The sequence below is a fragment of the Sinocyclocheilus rhinocerous genome, unplaced genomic scaffold, assembly GCF_001515625.1.
Source record: "Sinocyclocheilus rhinocerous isolate Xijiao unplaced genomic scaffold, SAMN03320098_v1.1 scaffold167, whole genome shotgun sequence".
In the NCBI taxonomy this organism is placed as follows: domain Eukaryota; kingdom Metazoa; phylum Chordata; class Actinopteri; order Cypriniformes; family Cyprinidae; genus Sinocyclocheilus; species Sinocyclocheilus rhinocerous.
In genome coordinates, this window is record NW_015634008.1 from 218800 (window position 1) to 242817 (window position 24018).

At 37.4% G+C, this 24018-nt stretch overlaps 1 pseudogene; it reads left to right on the forward strand.

Annotated features, from left to right (window-relative positions):
- Positions 1-24018, forward strand: part of LOC107744875 (uncharacterized protein C4orf22 homolog) — a 64426-nt pseudogene that overhangs the window by 37156 nt on the left and 3252 nt on the right.

The following is a 24018-nucleotide window of genomic DNA, read 5'->3' on the forward strand; positions in this document are numbered from 1 at the left end:
AATATAAAAGCTTTCCATTGATGTATGGTTTGTTAGGATAGGACAATATTTGGCCGAGATACAACTATTTGAAAATTTGGAATCTGAGGGTTAAAAAAAATCAAAATATTGAGAAAACCACCTTTAAAGCTGTCTGAAATTATGAAGTCCTTAGCAATGCATATTACTAATGATAATACATTTTTGATATATTTACGGTAGGAAATTTACAAAATGTCTTTATGGAACATGATCTTTACTTAATATCCTAATGATTTTTGGCATAAAAGAAAAATCGATAATTTTGACCCATACAATGTTTTTTTGGCTATTGCTAAAAACATACCTGTGCGACTTAAGACAGGGTCACATATCTTCAGTGCGCCTTATCTGAGTTGATTTTCACCTGCTAATGAGCTTCTAATTACCCTTGAACAGATTTTTTGTCTTAAGCAAACATTGCCCAGGTGAGGTAGGAGAATGATTTCTGAATTTAGAAGGCCTGTTCATAAAATAGACATTATCCTACTGATTATTATTAAAAATCTGAGTGAAAAACATTTTAGCGTTTTTATATACAAAGCAAGTTCTTGTCCTTTGTCCACAGGCCCAGCAAGTTCTGTATTGATAAGTTGTGTTCATGTATAGAAGATACTGTGGTCAGTCATGCAGTTCAAAGATCACATTAAGAAGCATAGAAATGAGTGAATTTCCCAGCAATATACCATTACAGTGAGTGTGTGTGTCCCGGTCAGTCGGCCCTTTGTCCTTGTCATGGCCAGTAAAATAACAATAGCATGTTGGTTTCAAAGCACTTGACCAAAGGTGGAGGTCCCTTAGAAAACAGTCATGCAGAGCTATCATGTGACCTCCCCTTGAAAGCCCCACAAAGACTTTCAAAGAGTTGAGGGTTGGGGTATCTGACCCCCCTAAGTTTGGACTCATTCATAGAAAAGACAAAGAAGTCCCTTTGTAAAATGAATTTAGATATGCTTAGTATTTTGTTAAGGGTCTTCCATGTGTGTTGACACAAAATATTTTCACACACCGTTATACACAAATAATGCATAAAATGGTATGTGAATAGCTAATGTGGTTAATAACTGGATGTGTGTTTAATACACAGAGAAGAGATCAAGTTTGGGTATGTTAGCCAAGAGACAAATGGCATGATGTTTTTCCTGCTAACATGGCTGCAAGAACCCATCCTCAGCGGTTTCCTGTAGCCTGCCTCTTTAATGAAAAGCTGCAAGGGCTTGACCATCTTCTCAAATATGTGCTGGAAGATTTTTAGAGGAGATGAAACGGGATACACTTAATCTAATTTCTCAAGTCTCTAGGTTTTGTTCATCTGCTTGGTGCATTCTCAAGACTCAAAGCTGTAGACTCACACCGTTGTAATAAATGCCATCTGGATTCATTTATTAAAGATGTACATCGCTGATATGCGCTTTGCATTGTATCTGACAATGTAGAAGAGTTTTTGGTAAACACATGTAGGGTCTTGGCTTAGTTAACAGTGCATGTTTCTGTACAGATTCAGTGAAAGTTCACTCAAAAATAACAGTTGTGCCATCGTTTATTCACCCTCACGTTGTTCCAAACCTGACTTCATTTCTAAGATATTTATAAAATGTTGGACCCCATTGACTTCATTTTATTGAGACATTTTTCAAAATATCTTCTTTTGTGTTCCACAGAATAAAGAAAATCATACAGGTTTGGAACGACATGAGGGTGAGTAAACCATAATTTTTGGGTGAACTAGTCCTTTAACACAATTTCTCTGGTTCTGCTTCACTGGTTTAAATGAATTGCAGTATCTTGCTGTTTTACTGTGATATCTAACATATAACAGCTTGATCTGATCCTTGCGCCATAAATCAGAAAACTCCTTAAGTGTTTAGAAGCATTATGGGAGACTCATGCCATAATCAAAAGTTATTTCCATCATTTCCAACGCATTCCTTTTCACGTTCTCTCTTTGCACCTGTTTATCAGCCGCAGCGATGGAATTCTGTCTAGTCCACTTTCCGACATCGTGATGTTGTTATTCCTGATACTCCTATCCACAGACATCATTTTTCAGCATGACACATGACATGTGCTCTCTTACTTGTAAGGAACCATTTAACCTCTTTGCGCTGAAGGGTTCTTGGCTCTTCTTTCTGAGGAATGTACACCTGCTCCATCAAGGCCTTCTTTTTCCTTTCCGGAGCTTTATAACCTATGCTGTAGAGTGCTCACGTTAAGAATGAGCTCAACATAAGCTGGACATTGTTTCAGCAGCTGAAGACGTCTAAGCAATAAACACGTAATAGATGATGTGTGGAATTACTTGGGTGAGAATACTTGGCCTGTGGCAATCAATTATTTCATCTTGAGTACTTTGAGAGTTCAAGCACATCCCAGTGACTGCAGACGTGCGGCCGGCATTTTGCATGGACCTCTGTTGTTGGTAATGGCTGCCCAACTAACTGGGAAATGCAATTATACTCGAGAAGGCTCACAAGCTCACAAAGCACATTCTTTGGAATCCTCTTTGCTTTATCAATACGTAGTGGCCTGCTTGAATGTGTATTATTCCACCTGAGCAAATACTGCACACCATTTCCCCCACAAAGCCCTCTCGTTTTCTCTCTCTCTCTCTCTCTCTCTCCTTCTTTAACCATATGCTAATGTGACTAAATCTTTGCCGTTTTTGACAAGCTCGAGGAATGCCATCCTTGCAGAACTTTTTCCTTAAGAGGTATTAGGAACAGTGTGTGACAACCTCCCAATGAATTATTGGCATAGTACATGTGCGCACCAATGAATTTGGTTTATTGTAACACTTGCTGTTTCAAAACACTTGACGTGCCAAATTCTTCCCATATTTTCATTTTGTTGTACTATATAATAGCAGGTGCACAGATGGATTGCCATCTTGGCTTGAAAAAGACTGCCAGAAAACTGAAAGGTATTAAATTCACACATTTAATCTAATACTTTCTGTGGAAGATGGAATTTGGATACATTAAAATGCATCAGCCAGATCATCACATATATAGGAAAGCTATAATGTAGCCATGAAGTAATAACAATATTAAAATGCTTATATATTCTGTTTTATTTTGTAACTACGGTTGGCTACAGTTTTAATATTTCCTAATCTATAATGCCTGCAGTAACAATTAATGCAAACTGGAGACCATGTGTAATGTTTTGTAACTGTGCATAGATGATGTTGTGGGGAATTGTGTTTTGTCTGAGCCACAATGGTGATTAGAAGTGATATAGTAGCCGAAAGAATGACACAAAACAGGGTGAGTGAATTATAAAATAATTAAATTTTTTAAGTGAACTATTCCTTTAATTACATTTTCTTATTGTAATTTTTTCTTCCAGTAATATTTTTGAGGCTCATCAGCCATTCACAAAACCTATGGTGTTATATAAGTCTCTCTTCGCTCCTATATCCCCTAGAGTGAAAATGTCATCATTGCCCTCTTGAATTTCACCTATCAACTTCCTACTTCCAGCCGCCATCTGGCGATGTTGATATCACCATGCATTCCATGTCTTTGCTCCCTGACAAACCCAAATCTGTTCATCTTCTTCAGACAGGGGAAGGCCTGTAATCTTTTGCAGGAGACTGACAGGCGTGCTAAAATAAACATATTCTGACTGCCGTCACTCTGTGGTGCTCATCCAGCAGGGATGACTCTGCTGTGAGCATAAGATACTAGATTCCCATTTTTTTCCTCTTACACTCAGTCAGAATACTTTTTGTACTTTGCAGCCGTTAAGGTTTTACTTTATTCAGCATTACGTATTGAAATCAATAAGAAAAACACCAGGATCAAAAGGTATATTAGACCGATTTGATTAAATAGGTACAGATTTATAACTAAAGTAGGATCAACATACTTACAGTATTTTACTGCTCAGTATTTTGTCCAGTAGTGTTGAATATTTTGTTTTGCCACTGAAGTATTTGACATTAGTTCAGAAAGTGCAGAGAAAACACTGAACCCTCTTCCTCATAATGCATCAGAAAAACTGCTTTTGGGTCTGATGGGCAATCTGGAGGGAGCTTCTTACTAAATTCTCAGGCCAATGCAAACAGTGTAATGTTTGTACACCTATTTCCACTGGGAGTATGAAAAAAGGACTGCAGGACTTTAATCAGAATCTTAAAACAGCCGGGCCTTTGATAAGAGCCCTCGCTGAACATTTATCTTACTTCTATAAAGGGTGTAATGGCTTATGTCATCCACTTTGATCCTGCCTCGGAAACATGATGCTGGAGTGCTGCTGCAGATAACAGTGATCAGCTTGTGTTGTGTGAGTTAAAATGTCATGTCAATTTATTTATTTTATTTATTTTTCATGGATACAGCATGCCATTCATTTTACAACTTGTCATAATCGTCTTGACCCCCCTGGCCAAAGAGGTACAGGGATACGGTAGAGTCCTACAAAGTGGTGGGCAATAATATTTGTCTTGGAGAAGCTTCTAGCGATGAGGCCAACAACAGCAATAGTTCTCTTGACAGGTGTCATGGATGAGAGTTCTTAGAATAACACAGTTGCTAAGTTTTGCACCAGCGTAGGAAGAGGGAAACTTGAGAGTTTACCATGCAAAACAGCTCAAATCCTGCTTACTTGGACATAAATTTCAATTTAAGTGTAAAGTGAGGATAATTTAACATGTGTCTCAAGTATTTAAAGCTGAAAAGCCTTTTTACACACTATTAGCTAAATTAGACATTGCACATCAGAGGTATAAGTGATTTTGCTTCTGTAATTTGTACAGCAATTATTAAAGGGGTCATATGATGCTTTTTTTAAAGATCATTATTTTGTGTATTTGGTGTAACGGAATATGTTGACATGCTTTAATGTTCAAAAAACACATTATTTTTCAAATACTGTACATTATTGTAGGTCCTCTATGCCCCGCCTCTCTCAAACGCTTCGTTTTCTACAAAGTCCCTCCTTCCTCCCTCCTTCAGTCTGCTCTGATTGGCCAGCTGACCCAGTGCATTGTGATTGGCCGAACACCACAAGCACCACAAGCAAATGTAACACCCCTTACCATAACCGCGAGCTTCACCTTTCAAAGTAAATATCAGTTAATAATGACGTTAAGAGATCTTATCTAATCACAATCAGCTTGTAACACTCCAAAGAGAAAGGAAAACTTGAAATCGCATCATATGACCCCTTTAAATCAAATTCTATATTCTGATTAGATTAGATTAGATTAGATTATTAAAAGGTGTTTATGAAGACAGGGAAAGTCCATTTGCATTTTGTTAGACAGGACATGATTAGCCGTGACTTCCCGTTTAGCACATGATCAGCTCAAGAAAGATTGTAATATTTACATTGGAGCAGTGCATGATCCTTGGGAAGGAATGTCGCACAAGAGGGCTACGGAGCATGTTTTCTTTGCCTTGTCATATACAGCTGCTACTTATTCAGATTGACTCCACTGCAGCATCAGGGCTTAACCTAAAAAAAAAAAAAAATTGCAAACGGCAATTCATGGTAATGGGTTGTAAAATAGCTTTCAGATTACAGTCGTTCCAGGGTTACAGTTTTTCAGTCCTCAAAGGTTGCAGGTGTGATTTGTTTAACTTTTTTTTCTGTGATGCATCACATTTTGGGAATCTGTTTTGGTCTTCTCAAACAGTGTGTTGTAGAAAAGATTGTGTGTGTGTGTGCGTGTTTTTGTGATTTACACAAATTTGTATAATGACATGGGTATGACAGGTATTGGTACTGAATCTGAGCTACTAGAGTTTCATAGTTTGGTTAATAATAAGTGTAGTGCGTTGAAATTTACTATGGAATTTCATCAAGAGAAAAATAATTTTTGGGATGTGCTTGTTCTTCGTACTGCATCAGGTATTGAAACTACTTTGTATCGCAAACCAACTGACCGTAACACCATTTTACACGGACAATCCTATCATCCTGTGTCATTAAAGCTCTCGTTACCAATTTCCCAATTTAGTCGTATTCGCCGTATTTGCAGCAGTGATGAAGATTTTCAACAGCAATCACAAATTTTATCACAGAGATTCAGAAAACGATCATATCGAGAAGAGTGGATTCAGTCTGCAGCGAGTCGTTTTAAAGATGTTTACAGATGCGGTAACTGTCAACAGTGTAATTTCACATATAAGACGTCGACCTTTACACATCCGCACACGGCAAAAATGTTTAAAATTCAAGGCACTATTTCATGTAAGACCGCTAATGTCATTTACCTGTTGCATTGCCCCTGTGGTTTATGTTATATTGGTAAGATTAGCAGACCTCTAAAAACTCGCATCTCTGAACATCGATGTGCAATTAGACATCGCGATCCAAAATGTAGTAGGGCAATAGAAAATACGGTTTGTACAGTATAAAAACCATTACGCCTATGGAATGTCCCCACAATTCACAAAAACAAACCTGTGTGTGTGTGTGGCTTTTTCAGTTACATATCATACATATAAAGGGATATTGTTACTCATTTGTGTTCCAGGATTGTGTTCTGGGAGCTACTTCATCTTGTATTTAAATTTCAACCTCTAAATAAATTTGAAGCCGACAAACATTATGTCTTAAGTGAAACCAGAAATCACTTTATTTTGAGTACAGTCCGCTGCAACCATCAGACCATTGTGCTTTGATGCTTTTAGCAGCCATTATGAATGAGATGTATAAGTTGAACAATGGTATCAGCACATCTTATACTTAAAATACAAAGGAAAACTTGTTTGGCCGCACCACATCACAGAATGGCAAAAATAGGACATAACAGTTATGAACTAATATAATTTTACATCACACCTGCTCTCATTCAAAAGCCCTTATCACAGTTAATGTGATCATGCATCACCTAAATCATTCTAATCTCACTGTAACCTAATGTATACATCTTGTCTAGATGTCACAAACAAAATCTAATGGAGGTTGTTTATGATACCAATCAACAGGAAAACACTTCAGGATTCTTAGACACACTCAAGAATGTTCCTGCGCCGTGTTAGTAGAGAGGAAAATTCATAGAGAACAATTTACATTTGTTTGGTAATTTATAGTCACCATACCATACAAAATATGTTAAACATTTTAACTTTATGATTTAATTGAATGTTTAATGAATTGTATTACATTTTTACTCCAAAAATATGGACAAAATGTCTAACACATAGCAAATAGAAAAAAATGACATAGGCTAGTGGATTGTATATTTATTGCATATCCTTTTAACAGATCAGTGTAAATTAAAATGATACTGTAAATCTTCTAAAGAAACATGCAATTAACATGCAATCTTCATACAGTTAAGCTCAGTCTTACTTTGTAAATCATCAGTTTAGACTCAATATTCTGTCCTTTTCTGTGGGTGGTGGTGGTAAAGCTCCACTGTGGTTGTGGTAGGTGAGGTTTAGCCTGGTTTACCCATTAGTCACAGCGCTAATAAAGTTATTAATGTCTTCAACACTATGTCAGTCTACTACATTCTTTCAAACTCATATTCTGCCATATGGCTCATTGTCATCTTCACCGTTGTGTCTTATAAAATTCATTTGAAAGTGATTTTCACTCTAAGGAAGAAGCCAAGTTGGATGAAGTAATGGATTCCGTCTTAAATATAGGGCAAACTTGTCTTCCTTCTTAGGCCTGTCATGCTTTTCAGAGGTCTAATCATAACCTTGTTTCTCTACTGTTTATTTTTGTCTTCCTAACCTTTAATTACCAAGCTAAGAATCAATCTTTAACAGGTCTTTCATTTGTTAAATTGTTTTTGACCACTGAAATTATTATCTGTATTTAGCCTCCAATAAAATGTTACCACATTTGCAAGCACTTATGCAGACAAATAAGAATGTTTTTCTCTTTTTTTTTTTTTTAGAGCAGATTGCAGATGGCTTAGGAATTAGATTGTTTCAGTATAGTAAATAATTGATCAAATTAGAATTTTCTAATTAAAATAATTAGCTTATAGGCCTGCTTGCTTGATTCATGGCAGTTTTGAAACTTGTAAAGTGGCTTGTATATTTGAAACATAATTCATCCAAGGACTGTGCACTTTATTTTTATCCCTGCAATCCGTTTTATAGGTTCCCAAATGTAAGTTTCTTTTCTACATTTTTTGTTTTGTTTTGTTTTGTTTTGAAAAATCCAAATATTGAAACAATTATTAAGTGTGTAATGTGTAGGAATTTACATTTATATCAAATTTCCATTTCTGTGGGATAGTCACTATGTCTGCTGTTAATTACACTGTAACTTTGTAACTTTTTCTTAAAGAAAACATATTTTCAATGTTAACTCAACTTTTATGTATTCTGTAAGACTACTGTTAAATACGTGCCATCTGCAAACAGATCTTTTCAAAGCATGGATTTGAACCGAGGGTTTGTGTGCAGATTGTACCACACAAGTAGATATGGGAATTAGTCATCAAGAGCCCTGTTATGCCACTTGCTCTGTCACACCAATTAAATATAAATAGCACCACTAACCACATGCAGTCCAGTGACAGTAACCCTATGCTTAACTGAATGCATTTGAATTTTGAATCTCATTTTAGAGTGTGATAAAAATCATGCATTAATAAACATTTTTATTACTTTCTTTTTCAAGTACTTGCAAATAACAATCTTTGCTTTCCCTACCATAACTGTTGGTATAGTCTGTTTGGAAGAATTGTTTCAAGGTGATTTTGTGTCTGTCTTTATTTAAGAATACAGTTTACCTTATGTACATAAATAATATGTAACAGGTACCAATTAATTCATCCAAAGCAGATTTTATTTCTTTAGGAAAAGAAATCTGTCTCATGAAAACAGAAGACTATTCTGAATAAAATAAAAGTCTGTAGCCAAAATGTGTGTCAGTTTGACAAAGTGGAGCTCTATAGAAAAAAAGGGAACCCATTGCAGTGAAAGCATCCCTGAGGTAACATTATTTTAGACCTAATAGCAGGAGTGGTCATTTGAGCTTCAGACTGTTGTATTAGGTGTTTAGGAAAATTAATTGAGGGATTAATATAACTTGAAATGAGAATTTCTGAGAGAAGTGTGTGATGTATTTCTTTTAAACAGTAGATCGTCAGATTGTTCAGAGCAGGGCCGCAAAGAGGCAAAGAATGAGAGGAATACAAGGAAATTCATGTGAGGTTAGCAATCATGAGAATGTTTACGGGAGCTGAACAGAGGCTGCATACTGTTGAACTAAGAGCTGCTTTGATTATTTCATAATAAGCAAGTTTATAAGAACAAATGCCAAAAATAAATTAATAAATATCTATCTATACTTATACTTGTTCAAGTCATATTAGCTGGACTACAAAAACAGGAGTCTTAAAATGTTATTTAAGAAAGAACAAGACTAACAGTTAGATACATTTGATGTAGAATCATAAGTAAGAGTGTGTTTGATGACTTTTATAAAGTTATTTAAGGGATATTTTAATAATAGATAAAAACCTTAGCTCTTTTAAGTAATTTTTAACCACAAGTTCCAATTAGTCTTTTACAGTTATCAGATCTTCATGTTTTATCAAGACTTCTTATCATAATGGGTAATGATGCTTATCATAAGAGGAATATATGTTTTTTTTTCTTCTTAACTTTGTTAAGATCAGAATGATATAAACATTTTTGGGTGGAAATTACACATTACACTCCACCCAGTGCTTTGAAGCCATGCATCATTTGTTTTGCATGCATCAACAAATCTTTCTTTTTCTACTCTCACTGCTTATATCAAAAGTTGAGCTGACAATTTTTATGAACATTAACTGTGATCAGTTGGTGGTATGTGGTTCTGTTTTATTATATCCAAGCACAGATAATGAAAAATAATTTTAGTGAAGATTTCCATATTTTTTCCATGTGGCCACAGGGTTTAAACTGTGCCATAGATTGTAATAATATTTGCTTTCAGCTAAATTACTTGACCACTCTGAATGCAGTCCTAGCATTCCCCAAATGAATCCCCCAGGCCCAAATGGGCAGATGAAAAGCATTCCTTAACCTCTAACAGTACAGTAAATATCACAACACCCAACCCCATTTCATCACTATTGTGTAATTTACGGTCAAGAACATCAAAGATGACTTTAACCACGTTGAGGGAAAAACATGTGTGTGGCTTATTTTCAAACCAGTATGACCACTGCAAAAATGACTTCACACTGTCAGTAAATGAAGGCAGACAGTTAAACTGATCAAAAAGACAGTCTGTTATTAAGATTTTTTTATTTTTAAATTGTATATATTGTATTGTTTTAATACATTTATTAGATTTTTTTTTATATTTACAGTATTTAAATTTTAATATTTAACTAATATTTTCTTCAGTTTGTTGGAATGAGCTGTTTTTCTCATCATTAGTAGTTATTAAGGGATGATGAAATATAAAGTAATGTTTTCTTAACCAGCCATTATTTCCTTTTCCTCTTCAACTTTGCTATGGCTGAATATCCCTTAAAAACAATTTAAATACTCCAGTGGGTTGTTCTGGCAGCCGTGTATGCTATACCCTTTTCACAGTGCTATAGCGAAAAGCAAAGCATTTTCCAAGAAAAAGAAGAAGGGAAAATAATTGCTTCTCAAGGGTTTTTGACAAGAGGCAGAGCGGACAACACCCTACTACCCCTTACAGTTTTTGTTTTTTTTCTTTCTTTCTCACCCTCTCTTCCTCTTTCCTAGGAAAAAAGCTGCCTGCACCTGTGTGGGCTCTTTTTAACACCTCCCGTGGCATTTCGTAACCGCACTTCCCTCTGATCAAAGTGTCCAAGAACCGTCTTGAGCAGAGATATTAGATCTCACCTGCGATAAAGACAGTTGGTGTTTTCTTTTTTCAGACTAGCTGAGAATAATGAGCCGCTGTTATAATAGACAGTTGAAGTGGCCCAGATGAGCTTCTTCCCTCTCCCTTGCTGAGTGTTTTCTGTGTCAAACCACCTGTAGGTATGTAAACAGTCAGATGCAGAAAAAAAAAACATGCAAACGAACCTTCATGTGCATTGAGAACAGAATTTGAGTCCGTAGTCAGCAGGGCAGAAGACCGTCCTGTGCGAGGCAAGAATGTTATCACGGTGCATTTGGGACTAGCCCTCCTAATTACAGGAGGGTACGTTTGGTTAGGCCAGAGGCACTGTGTAATTACTATGATTGCAATGCTTTAGACATAAGTCTATCCTGGCCTACAGTTCCTTTTGAAGAATGAGGCCCAGAAAAGACACACTGTGTTAACTATATAAAATGTGTACCTTTTATTGTTAAAGCAGACACAGGCAGAGTAGTTATGAATTTAATGACCGCTGAATAGTGGTGATTGACAGTTGACCCCATAAGGGCACTGTGTGTGTAATCAGTGTTTTCTGAAATCCAGAAAATGTGATACCATTTGACTAATGGATTTTACAGTGAGAAATGCATATTGAATATGAATTCAAAAGCTTTCTAATGTGCTATGAAACAGCTACAGATTATTCTGTCAAATATTAAATTAGCAGAAGTCATCTGATGATAAGTCATATCCCTAGCAGCCTGGTTATTATAGGGTGACCATAAATCCTCTTTTTCCTGGACATGTCCTAAATGGCTTGATCCGGGTTTTATCTTTTTTTTCATGGCACCTTCTTGCATGCCATGATTGGCCAATTATGTACAATGCCTGCAAGCTATTGGTCAAACTACTTTACAGTCATTGCCTTCAGCAAGTATGAAAATAATAGAAAAACAAAGCCAGAACCCAGACATTTTAGGCAATTTAGAAAAAAATAGGCTATAATGGTCACCCTAGTTATTGGAAACTGTCCCCTTGAACTGTTATTGCAAGGTTGCAAAGCAGTTCATAATTGCTTTCTCATAATTTCTTTCTAGAGTGTAACTTTATCAGTAACACTTTAAAATAATGTCCCATTAGTTAATGTTAGTTATTAATGTAATTAAAAATCTTTGTTCATTGTTAGTTCATTGAGTTCAGGCCTAATAAATAAAATAATCGTATTAGGAAATATTAAAATGTACATTAAAATTAATAAATGCTTTAGAAGGTTTTATTTTTTTATTAGTTCATGTTAACTAATTTTGTTAACTAATGTTAACAAATGGAACCTTTTTATTAAGTGTTACCACTCATGTCCAGCTAGTAGACATGTAAAAAATAAAGACTGAGGTGGAGAGTTAAACATGATTTAGTTTAAATTACATCCAACATCACACTATATGAGCTTCATTTTTTGTTCTGCTCTCAGTTTAACACATTCTTCTCAAATAACAGGAAGGGAGTGCATTCCAAAATAAAGTTGTTTGTGGCCACCTTTTATGTCCAGCCGAAGAATTCAACAAACTTTTTTACACAGAAGTTCCTGCTACATTCAGTCAGGGGACACATAGCAGCTGTGAATGTGGTTTCAACCCTAGAACATTAAGTTTTAGTAACATGACTCATTTATCATTCTACTCCATTCATAAAAATTTCGAAGTCCATTGCGTCAGACTTTCCTCCCAGTACTTTGATTCAACACTAGTGGAAACCTTGTAATACTGTATCAAGTTAAAATCATAGCAACAGCCCTGCAGGTGTCTGAGACAAAAATATTAGATTTTAACTCATCGTTAAACACGGCTACTGTTTGTTAAGTAAATGTTCAACAAAGGTCTGGTTACCTAGCTGCAATCCACAGGAATACAGAGCCCAGTATATAGCATTATCCTCTGAAACACCAAGGGGGAGGTTATAATGAAAACAAGCCATGAGTCCTACATATGATCAGATTCATAAGCTTTCCCATCTTGACAAATCGCAGCACTACAGCTGGTCATGTGTAGCCTGAACCAGCAAGAACAGCATACCTATACACCGTAAACCCGAACAGTACTGCTAATGGCTGGGATACACTACACGATTTTTGCCCCGATTTTCCGCCGATTTAGTCTGGAGAAGTTGACCCTAGTTGCCAAAAGCCAGTCTGCAGATTCAGCTGACAGATTTGATAGAAAATCACGTAGTGTATGATGGTCACATCTCAGGCTCCGATTTTTTAGCTTCAGACTCCATCCAGTCAGAGGATATCAAGCATGTTTGATATTTTGAGTCGATTTTAGAAAACATATGGTTTTCATGCATCTCCTAGCAATGAGGCGCATGTTTCTGCGTGAGTTTGTTGTGATTGTGAAGTCTGGTAGTGTATGATCTTCAGTCCTTATAAAGATTGAGAACACTACAACTATAGTCTGTTGCACAGTGTGACGAGTGGGGGCGGGGCCGAGAGCCGTGGGAGCGGAGCGAGGCCGGTGGAGTGAAAGATAATGAGGGACACCCGCGCCACACACCGGTCTCGAGTCCCATGGAGGAGCTCCGGAAATGATGTTTTATTAACAAAGTTCGGGAGGAGCACGTTCAGACAATTAACCTGGCCAATTCATCATCAGCAATTACACTATCTATCCTATCAGCTCGAGAGAGAACTTCTATAAATAGCCCAAGCCATCTTACCTTCATTCTCTCTACAGTATTCCAGCATCCCTCCACCACCCCGACTCCTCACCATCGGCCCGTTCCTACACCAGCACTAGCAATAAGGCGCATGTTTCTGCGTGAGTTTGTTGTGATTGTGAAGTCTGGTAGTGTATGATCTTCAGTCCTTATAAAGATTGAGAACACTACAACTATAGTCTGTTGCACAGTGTGACGAGTGGGGGCGGGGCCGAGAGCCGTGGGAGCGGAGCGAGGCCGGTGGAGTGAAAGATAATGAGGGACACCCGCGCCACACACCGGTCTCGAGTCCCATGGAGGAGCTCCGGAAATGATGTTTTATTAACAAAGTTCGGGAGGAGCACGTTCAGACAATTAACCTGGCCAATTCATCATCAGCAATTACACTATCTATCCTATCAGCTCGAGAGAGAACTTCTATAAATAGCCCAAGCCATCTTACCTTCATTCTCTCTACAGTATTCCAGTATCCCTCCACCACCCCGACTCCTCACCATCGGCCCGTTCCTACACCAGCATGGGGTGGGGGGGTACACGGGGGGAGCGCTCTGGGTCCGGGCTAAATCGGACAGCCCACCACCTCGAGGTACACCAATGTAACAAAGTTCGTAGATCGGGAAGAAGGAGGCGGGAACCCCCGCCCCACTCGTCACACACAGTTGATGCAATTTAAACAATTACATTTTCTGAACGAGGAATTTAGTTTTACTTTTGTGTGGCGCACCATTTCTGATAATAAGACAAAAAAAACTCTTCAATTGTACAACTGCAGTTGTGTTTTTTTTTGTTTATTCTGAACTTCAGCATAAGTCTATGAGTTATGCATACAGGTGTATTTTTTAGGTTAGTATTTGTATTCAACAAAGTACTACTGCATCAAAATAATTGAAATTAAAAGCATTATGTATGGTGTATGTATTAAGTACAGTGCACTTAGATATTAGATCAAATAAAATGTAAACTTTTAAGTTTGACTTAATTGTAGTTTATAATAATTGTGTACTTAAAAAAATTGAGTTTTTTACTTTCATGTTTTGAGGTAATCGGCTTCCACAAAAGTTTTGAGTATTCTGAACTTATCGGGTTTTACAGTTTAGGTTTTTATCTGGCTGTTTATTTCCTTTATAAGTCTCTGCTGTTACATCTGATTGATTTAAATGGGGGGGGGTGTTTAAATGAACTTTAAAGTGTGTTCACTTAGATGACTCAAGTCTCAAGCCCTGCGGTATTTGTATGAAGAATATATGGAAAAGCGGTTATGTTTGTTTTCCAATTATGTCATTGTGAAATACATTTTGTTAATTAAACTTTCAGAGTTTTTCATGCAGTGTCTAGGGGAGCTTAAGAGTTTGTCAAGATTTGAGGTTTAGCATTTTTGCATGTGTTCAGTCAGCTCTGGTTCACCTCCACTTTGCTTCGCTTCATGCGCTTGTGCAGGTGGTGTGCTTCAGTAATAAAGACAGGCTTTACAAACAATATAGTTTTTGTCTGTAGCCAAAAGAGAATTCTTCCTTTGCAAAAGGGGTCCAGATTCACATAAGCAAGCCAGTCTGATTTTGGTCATTTTCAATGCCTTCTTAAATATAAGGTGTGTTATATTAAACATTGTGATTGAAGGAGCATTTGTAAGCCCATTAAAATATATGATGAATAAATATGAAGTTCTTCATACTCAAAAAACAAAGAGCAGAACATTGTGAAAATCTAAGTTGTCCATTTTTTTTTTTCCTGTCTGTGTTTTGTACTACCCCACAATGTGTAAGAAACATAAAATGTTATGACTTAGGACAGGGGTAGGCAAGTTCGGTCCTAGAGAGCCGCAGTCCTGCAGAGTTCAGCTCCAACCCTGAAAACAAAACAATCCATAAATGTCAGTCTTTGGAAAGGTTTCTCACAGGTTCATATATATGAATCTCTAAGTCCCTAAGGGCAGTGCTTTGCACATGTTTCAGATAAACTTAAATTTTCCCAAAAGTAACATGGAAGCCAAAAGAATGTGGAAAAAGGTTGTAGTAGTAGCTCTGCTGGGGAAAGCTGGCTGCGTGGAGTCACATTGGTATAGGAAATCTCAAAAGAGACTTAAACTCAACTGATTTGTGTGCTGACACTTTTGTTGACCCCAGGTGCTAGTTTTTGAAGCTATAATTCTCAACATATTTTAGCTTTTCCCTTGACAGTAGATACGCTGACTCTCCTCATCAATATAGACCTCTGAACTTAGCATTCAGATGGATTTTACTCAATCTGGAACATTTCCCACCTGTTGCACAGGCATTTGGTATTTAAAAGCTGTGCCTCTTGCAATTTTTGCATGGTTTCTTTCTTTAAAAATGCATGAGCATGCATGTTTTCTTTCAGATTGTTTAAGCAATGAATTGAAGTAAAACTTTTTTTTTATCTGGATTGTACCATACAGCTTTAAAGAGCCCCCGATAATGGTCATTGGCAAAAATTCTAATTTAATTAAATGAATTATAATTTATATGTTGCTTGGAAGAAGAAAAAAAAAACTTGATTAATTTCCAATGGCTGCCAACTAAGAAAAGATCATTTTTGCCCCCATAAAGGTGTAATTACAGCATTTACCAGCAGGGGTTGTCTTAACCATGCTGCTAACCAGCCAAATCTTGACCCCTTTGGTTAAAGCCACCTATTTTGTGGTTTGGTCTCTACTTGTTCAAATTCTGCTCCAAAACTGTCTTTTTGCTTAGCTTTCTGCCCAACAGTGTCCACAGTTGTCGAGCACCATCTCAGTCCTCAGAGTGAAAACCAGCTCTTTCCAGGGTGTTTTGTAGATGGCCAGAGGACACCTGCTCAAGCTCTGTTTATTTTCTTGCACAAACACCCAAGCAATGTGTTTATGATTGGAAAAGCCAAGCACATGAGTAAACATTTGCTTAAATCCCATCTCCCCTTCAACCTCTGTATAAACAACCCTATTTTGTCCTTTCCTTCTATTTTTCTTTTTTGGGATTTTCTTGATATACATTCTTTTCTTCTCACAACCACAAAACTCGAAGCAATCCTATTTCTGTATTTCCCAAAAAGTCCTGTCACAGTTCCACCACCTGCTTTGAATTTGCTGTCCCACAGTAACAAGATTTGATTCCTTTCTTTTCTTTCCTTCTCTCAGTTTCTTCTTGCGAATATATATCAAACTATTTTTAAAACTCAGAATTTCTCAAAGTAAATCCAGATTTGAATGTCCAGCTGCCAAAATGAGCAACCAGTCTTTCGGTATGGTTAAGTTGTACATTTTTGTTCCTCGTGCCAGGACATCTGTCTTCTGACACACCCTGTCATTATAAGAAAAAGGAAGCAGCATCTTTTGATTATTTTCATTCGTATTGCATAGATTTTCACAGAAACTCTGTAAGTCTGTCAAAGGCATTAAAAAAGATGTTAAACACTGCCAGATTCATTCAATCATTTGTTGTAGCCACTCTGTGGTTGTGTCCTGTATTGAGATTTTTGAACCATTTTGAACACACTCTGATTGTCAGCTATAGGCTGAGTAGGTTTGAAACGGTCAGATAAAAAACCCTTAAAAACCCCTAAACACTTCAGTTTTTCAAGAAGCACTATTAAACACATTAAACATTTTTACTTCTTCTGTGGTCCAAAGATTCATGCACATGTTGGCCAAATTTAAATCACATGTACAGAAGTACAGCCGTCAATGCAGGCTAAGAAAATTCCTGTGTGTGTTTATATATACACATATGTTTCCACAGTATAAATATATAATTTATTCTATAATATTTGTATTTAATTTTAATATTTACCAACATATATGTAAAACATATGTATATGTCTGTGTATTTTTAGCCCTATAGGTTAATGGCAAGTGGGTGGTTATGTGAGTTCAGAGGTGGTGCAATTTCTATGTTTTGAGTGAAAAGAAAAAAATTTGCATCGCATTGCCAGATTAGAGGATTTTTGTTTGAAGTCCTGTGACCCTGAAGAGCACTTCCAGGCCCTCTTAGTTTTCTAAAGGCCAAATGCGATTCTGGCTGATCCCAACAGAAGCAGAACACCTCAGCACATCTGGATTCACCGCTGCATCTATTACACAAGCCCCACTATGTGAAGTCACGTCCAAGTCAAATAAGCAACTCCCCCTCCCCCCCTCAAGGAACACCTAAAGAGGGACAAGGGTAAGGCTGCCAAAAAAAAGGACTCCGACCTCAAGCATTCCTCTCATCCAGGTCATGTTTTCATTACCCCGACAAATTTACACAGTTGTTAGTGATGGCCTGGGATTCCTCCTAAAGCACAGCCCACCAATAATAAACAGACGCCAGCTGACACCCTCAGACACCTGCAAGCCTCCCTGACAGTGCAGGATTGTTCCCAGGCGGAGAGCACCAAGAGGCCCTGCTTTCCTCTCAAAGTGTTATCCATTCGAGAGGGTGCCACCATACCACCCGGACACACAGAGCCTTGAAAGAAATGCATCATCTGTAAATCCTACCGGAGGAAACATCCTCATGAACCAGCCAGACCGGTGATAAAAACCATTCAGTGTGTTCTATTCATTCAATGCCACACTGCTCAAGAGTGGGTTTGTGAGAGTATCTCGCTTTCTTGAGTCGTCAGTCCTTTGACACTATCAAAACAGAAGCAGAACGCTTATGGATATTTTTGGATGTATTGTAAAATTGCTGATTTTGACTTTGTCTACTAAATTAATATTTAGAGACATTTAGAGAGAGCACAAACATAAAAATTGTGGTCGATATGTGAAGATGATTATTTTCATTAATATGTATATACTTGCAGTACTGTTCAAAGGTTTGGGGTCAGTAAGGGGTCTTTTTTTCAGAAATTAATACTCTTATTCAGCAAGGATGCATTAAATTGATTAAAAGCCTTCAAAAAATGTAAAAATGTATCAGATGTAAAAAAAAAAATTTAAAAAGCACAACTGTTTTCAGCCTTGATGAATTTTGCTTGAGCACCAGTTAGAACGATTTCTGAAGGATCATGTGATAATGAAGACTGGAGTAATGGCTACAGGAAATGAATTATTGTGTTAAGTATTGTATACTATTTTGTCTAAATAAATTAAAAGATGAAAAAGTGAAAACTAAAATAAATTTAGTAAAATTAAAAAAATAATTAAAAAAAAATAGGCGTGGGACAAATGTGTATCCCTATTAATGTAGGAAGAGACAAAGACCAGATTGTAGTTTTGTGTAGTTTTGGTGAAGTAGATTTCTACAATTGAAAAAATGTTATTCTATCAGTACAATTTTCACCCCTTTCATTCTTTACTGACATAGTCTGTAAGTAATGTTTGCTCGTAAGAGGCTGATTCTTTATCAGATACAGTCAAAGGGGAAACTTCTTGAACGTGCAACACCTGTTCTGTTAAACTACGGGAAACTGGTGGAAACAGTCAGTTCCACAGATCTGTTTTATCACTTGGCCTGTGGACTTATGAGGGCGAGAGGAAACCTTTCTGCCATTGTATGACTGTGGGCTAGAGGGTTTTGATTCCTCTTCGGCAATCGAAAGATGATCTCCAATCCTTGCTCTGCCCACTGTAATTCCTCACCTTTGCCTGATGATTTCTTTTCAAGACTGACGGGGGAGCGCAAAAGCCACAGATAAGGTAGCTGGATCAGCCCCTGGCCAGCTGTGAACCCGATAGCATCTGTTTAAGGCATCTAAAGGAGGGCCGTTCTTTTTCAAGTCTGCAGTGCTACTTATCTCACTTTTATCCTGCACATGTAAGGGAAATCCACAGAAGGCCAGGGATCTGATAGAAATACAAATGTGATATCATTGCCTATGCTATCAAAAAAGGATGATTTCACAAAAGAAGTGTGACTCTGTCTCTCGCTGTCTCTTAGAGGTAAACAGACAAGCCAAAACAAAGATCCTCTTCACAGCAGATGTGGTTGGAAGTCATTCTTTCATCATTAGCATCCAGACAAAACAACTGCTGACTGAACTCTGAACTGTGCAGTGTTTCTGTCTTCCATTCTGAATAACACTTTTTTTAAACTGATTCATGGTATGGGCTGTTACACGATTTTACTAAAGGTGCATTTGTAACAGAATCTTCTCTATAGAAATGATTTATATCTCTCCATTGTCTAGTTTGTCAGTATAGCATATTGCACTCCAGATTATTTATACAGTATGTCCTCCTGTTTTTCTTGCAGTCCATCATTTTCATAAGGGACCGAAATTCTCACGGACAGGAAATATCTGGGTATATAGACTACTCCCACCGACTAAAATTTGAAGACTTTGAACCATATTTCAGCGGAAAGAAAAGGCTTATGCCAAAACCAACTGACTTAAGGTAAGCCTACTTATATTATGACCCATCCGTGATGATTTCCGGTTACTATTGTTTTAGTAGATGTGCTGCTGAACATCTCAAAGGTTAGATGTTGTCAGATTAATGTGCATGCATCCTTCTGATCCCTGAAGCATTTGTCTTTCGAAAAAGGATATCCTCTCCAAAATATCAATATGCAGGGAATACAGTGAAAGCAAAACAGACTTCCTGTTCATAATGGAGGAAGAGGAGGCATCTTTTTGCCCTGGCCAGTGCATTAAAGGGGAGTGTGTCCATTATGAATAATGCCTTTTTCATACGCGAATATTAATATTAATCAAATGGTGATCCTCTGTAAACCAAGTTAGGAAGGATCATGTGACACTGAAGACTAGAGTAATGGCTGCTGAAAATTCAGCTCTGCCCTTAGGAATAAATTACATTTTAAAATATATTAACATTGAAAAGGGTTATTTTAAATTGTAATAATATCTCACAATATTACAGTTTTTTTACTGTACTTTTATCAAACATAAAACACTATAAACATAAAACATATTTAAAAAACATCTTACCCCAAACTTTTGAATGGCAAAGTGTAGATGGACATATGGATAAAATATATATGCGTATATGAGTTCTATATATATATATGAAGTAGTGAACCTCAAATAAATATTGTAAAAATAAACGAAACATAAACACAGTAAAATACTGCAATGGAAGATTGCAGTCTGCAATGCATATATTTAAGATTAAACTAAATGCAATAATTTAAAAAAATTTTTTTAAGACATCTAAAGCTGGTATGTCCAGTATGCAAGTAAAGTTCAAGAAGTTTCCCCTTTGACTGTATCTTAAAGGGTTAACAGTTGAACAGTCCACAAGTCGTCAAATAAAGCTCGCGCATTCATAATAAAACGTGCCACAGACGGCCCCGGGGGATGAATAAAGGCCCCCTGTAGCGAATCACTTTAACTGCCACAGCACATGATCTATTCAGAATAGGTAAAGGAAGTACACTACAGCATAAGCCATGTACTCTCAGCCCTGTCTCTCTTTCTCTCCCTATTTCTCTTTTGGTCCTTTTCTCTCTCACTCGCTCTCTGTTCTCTCTTTTCTCCTACGTCCTTCTCACGGGAACAATAACAGGCAGTGCTTGTGGTTGCCATTAAGATGGAGCAGATGCTGTGTTCTTCCCGTACAGATGCATGAATCCACACTACAGCTGACAGACTTTGACTGCCTTACCACAAAAATAAAAAGTACAAAAGTCATGGCCACCAGCTGAGGACAATCAACAAACCTTTAGTAATATAGACATACCTAGATGGATAAATGGATGGATAGGTGGATAGATAGATATTTAACCCTCCTTTATATAGAGTAGACTGATGTCTTTGGTTATATTGACTCAAAGCAGCACCTTTACAGATTTTTCACTAATTCTAGGTTACAAACCAGAATATTCTCTTTTTCCATGATCCATAGAGTTACAGCTGGTGGATTTTTAAAACACTCTTAAAACATTCCTTCAGGCTTTAGTTTGGTAACTATGGAGCACTGAAGTACACAAACATCTATTTCTCTGTCAGTGATGCGTAGTGTAATGTTAAAGACACAGACCTGTTATTAACAGTACAATAATTGTTTCCACAAAGCCCAGGTCTTTCACACATTAGTAAGTTAGTGTAGGTGGGGTGCCATTCAGCTGCACTATGAATATTAAGCATTTCATGTTACTGTGTGACATCTCTGCAGGGACAAAATGGGACCAGAAGTGCCGAAGAATATGTCCAAAACACGTGTTGCCATGCTCATGCGTTTTCAATCACAAAACGAATAGCTCAGAAAGCCCAGCCGGTCTTCAAGCCTCTTCTGACTTGAAAATGTAAAGGCTTTGGAGCATTTTTCTGCCCATCTTTTCATGTTCTCTGTTAAAATATCTCACATCTGTCCCATTTCTTTGACCAAAAGTAAGTGGTTCGCCATTGCATAAAAGTGGTCAACCCAAAAATGCTAATTGCTATATGGCGTTTCAGTATAAATAGACACAGAAGATGCTGTCAAACCTTATTTTAAAAAGGAGGAAGTGAATATGCATCCTTGCTTCTAAGTCCCTCACAAAGTTTTACATTGTGTATATGTTATAAACCATATGGAGAGAAGAAAAGTGAGGACCTTCTATTTTTTGTGAAGAGAAATCTATGTAGGACTAGAAAGTTTGATCCAAAAGAAAATGGAACAAGAGCTAAACTTGTCATTTCATGCATCACTGTATTTCTCCACAAAATCTGCCTCTTTGTGTGGGTCTGCCATGTTTACCATGATGGCAGTCACTCCGATGGCAACCGAAGGAAGTCTTTCCTGTGATACAAAATGTCAAGCGGAGACCCTGCGAGGATGTTTAATTCAGACCATTACTTTTTGTTTACATCTTATTAGCCAGTATTTTGATTTTGTTTGCTTTGGTGACCAGCACCATGGTTTCTGGTCACCTTGACAGGATATAGCGGACAGGGAAGTGTGAGGTGTCTTTCCATCATGCGTTCTCTTTCTTACACACAGAGCCATATGTAATAAATTATGATAAACTGGAGTTCTTTCAAGATGGTACAGCCATAGGATGGGCCTACAGAGCACTAAAAAATAGGCTTTAATCGTTTCCTTTTTGTTAGATTTACTTACATTGGGTGTGTAAGAAAGAGCTGATCCAGACCAAGTGTTGCAGGGATACTAGCAACTGTCTTCCTGTGTTTTTAAGACTCAGAACATATGTTTAATTTGTATAGATACTTGACACCACAATGGAATTCATTCTGATCTAGTTAATAGACATATTAGTCATTTATTAGATAGTTTAATGTCTCATTGTCCATATCCAAGTGTCTTTATACTGCATCAGGGATTGTTACTGAACCAAATCCTCCATAACTTGAAATCAACCGAATGAGGTTAAGGTCATAACTTCTTATAAACAGCATCTGTAAAATGTTTTAGTAGCATTGCAGCAATACAAAATGTATAAAGCTTTGGCTGACATCCACAGTGTTATCATGACAGAAAATGAAATCTCTTGCATACATGTGCCTCTCCCTTGGACTTATAAAGAGCCTCTCCCCAAAGTCCAGCTTTGTTCTTGGACCACAAACTACTGCTTGGGAAAAGCTAAGGGTCCATTTGAGTAACCCTCGCTGCCTCAGAGTGTGACATTTGGAGTTGGTGTTTCTGCAAAGCAGCTGTCTTCCAGCAGTTGAGCTTGTGATGAGAACCACTAACACGGGCCAGACAGTCTATTTTTTTTGTTATTGCTCATTGCGTGCATTAATTACATTTAGATCTTTTCTCACTGCCATTTTGAGTGGCCTGCTGGTTCTCAATCTTTACATTCATTAATGCAGACAGAGGAATTTTTTGGTTGTAGCTGTGAGAAAGTGTTTTTTCCCTTAGCCTGGAATGTCTTGAAAGCTTTGTAGAAGCTCATGTGTGAACAGATTTTTGAAGCTGGACATCTATTCTTGAACATCATTCAAATAAATATCCAAGAGTCTCTGTATTCAGTTAGAGGAAAACTGATATGTCAGTGAAACTACTGTCTATCAAGCATGCCAGAGGCCAAAATAGTAAAATGGCTACCTTTCCAAGTAAAAAACCTTCCCTTTAAGAATTCACATGAAAAATTTAAGCACGTACACTGTAAGAAAAAAAAAATACACAGAAAAGCAGAAAAGGTACTTGTAATTTTATGCCAGGCCCAGGACATTATTGCGATTTCACTTTTTTAACATTAGTTAGTGTGTAATGTTGCTGTTTGAGCTTAAACAATATCTGCAAAGTAGCGGCACTGAAAGTTCAATGCAAACGGAGATATCATCTTTTAAAATTCTGGCAGTTTAATGCCTACAAAAACGGCTGGTAGGGACTACAACAAGTTACTTCCCTGGTTTATGACATCACAAACCCAGACAAACCCCGATCTGCAAAGTAGCGGCACTGAAAGTTCAATGCAAACGGAGATATCATCTTTTAAAATTCTGGCAGTTTAATGCCTACAAAAACGGCTGGTAGGGACTACAACAAGTTACTTCCCTGGTTTATGACATCACAAACCCAGACAAACCCCGTCCCCGGGAACATGCAATGAAGGGGGCGGGGCCATGCTGTGCTGCTTTAGAGAAGAGGAAGAGAAAACGTCTCCAGGTTACGTATGTAACCATGGTTCCCCGAAGGGAACGAGACAC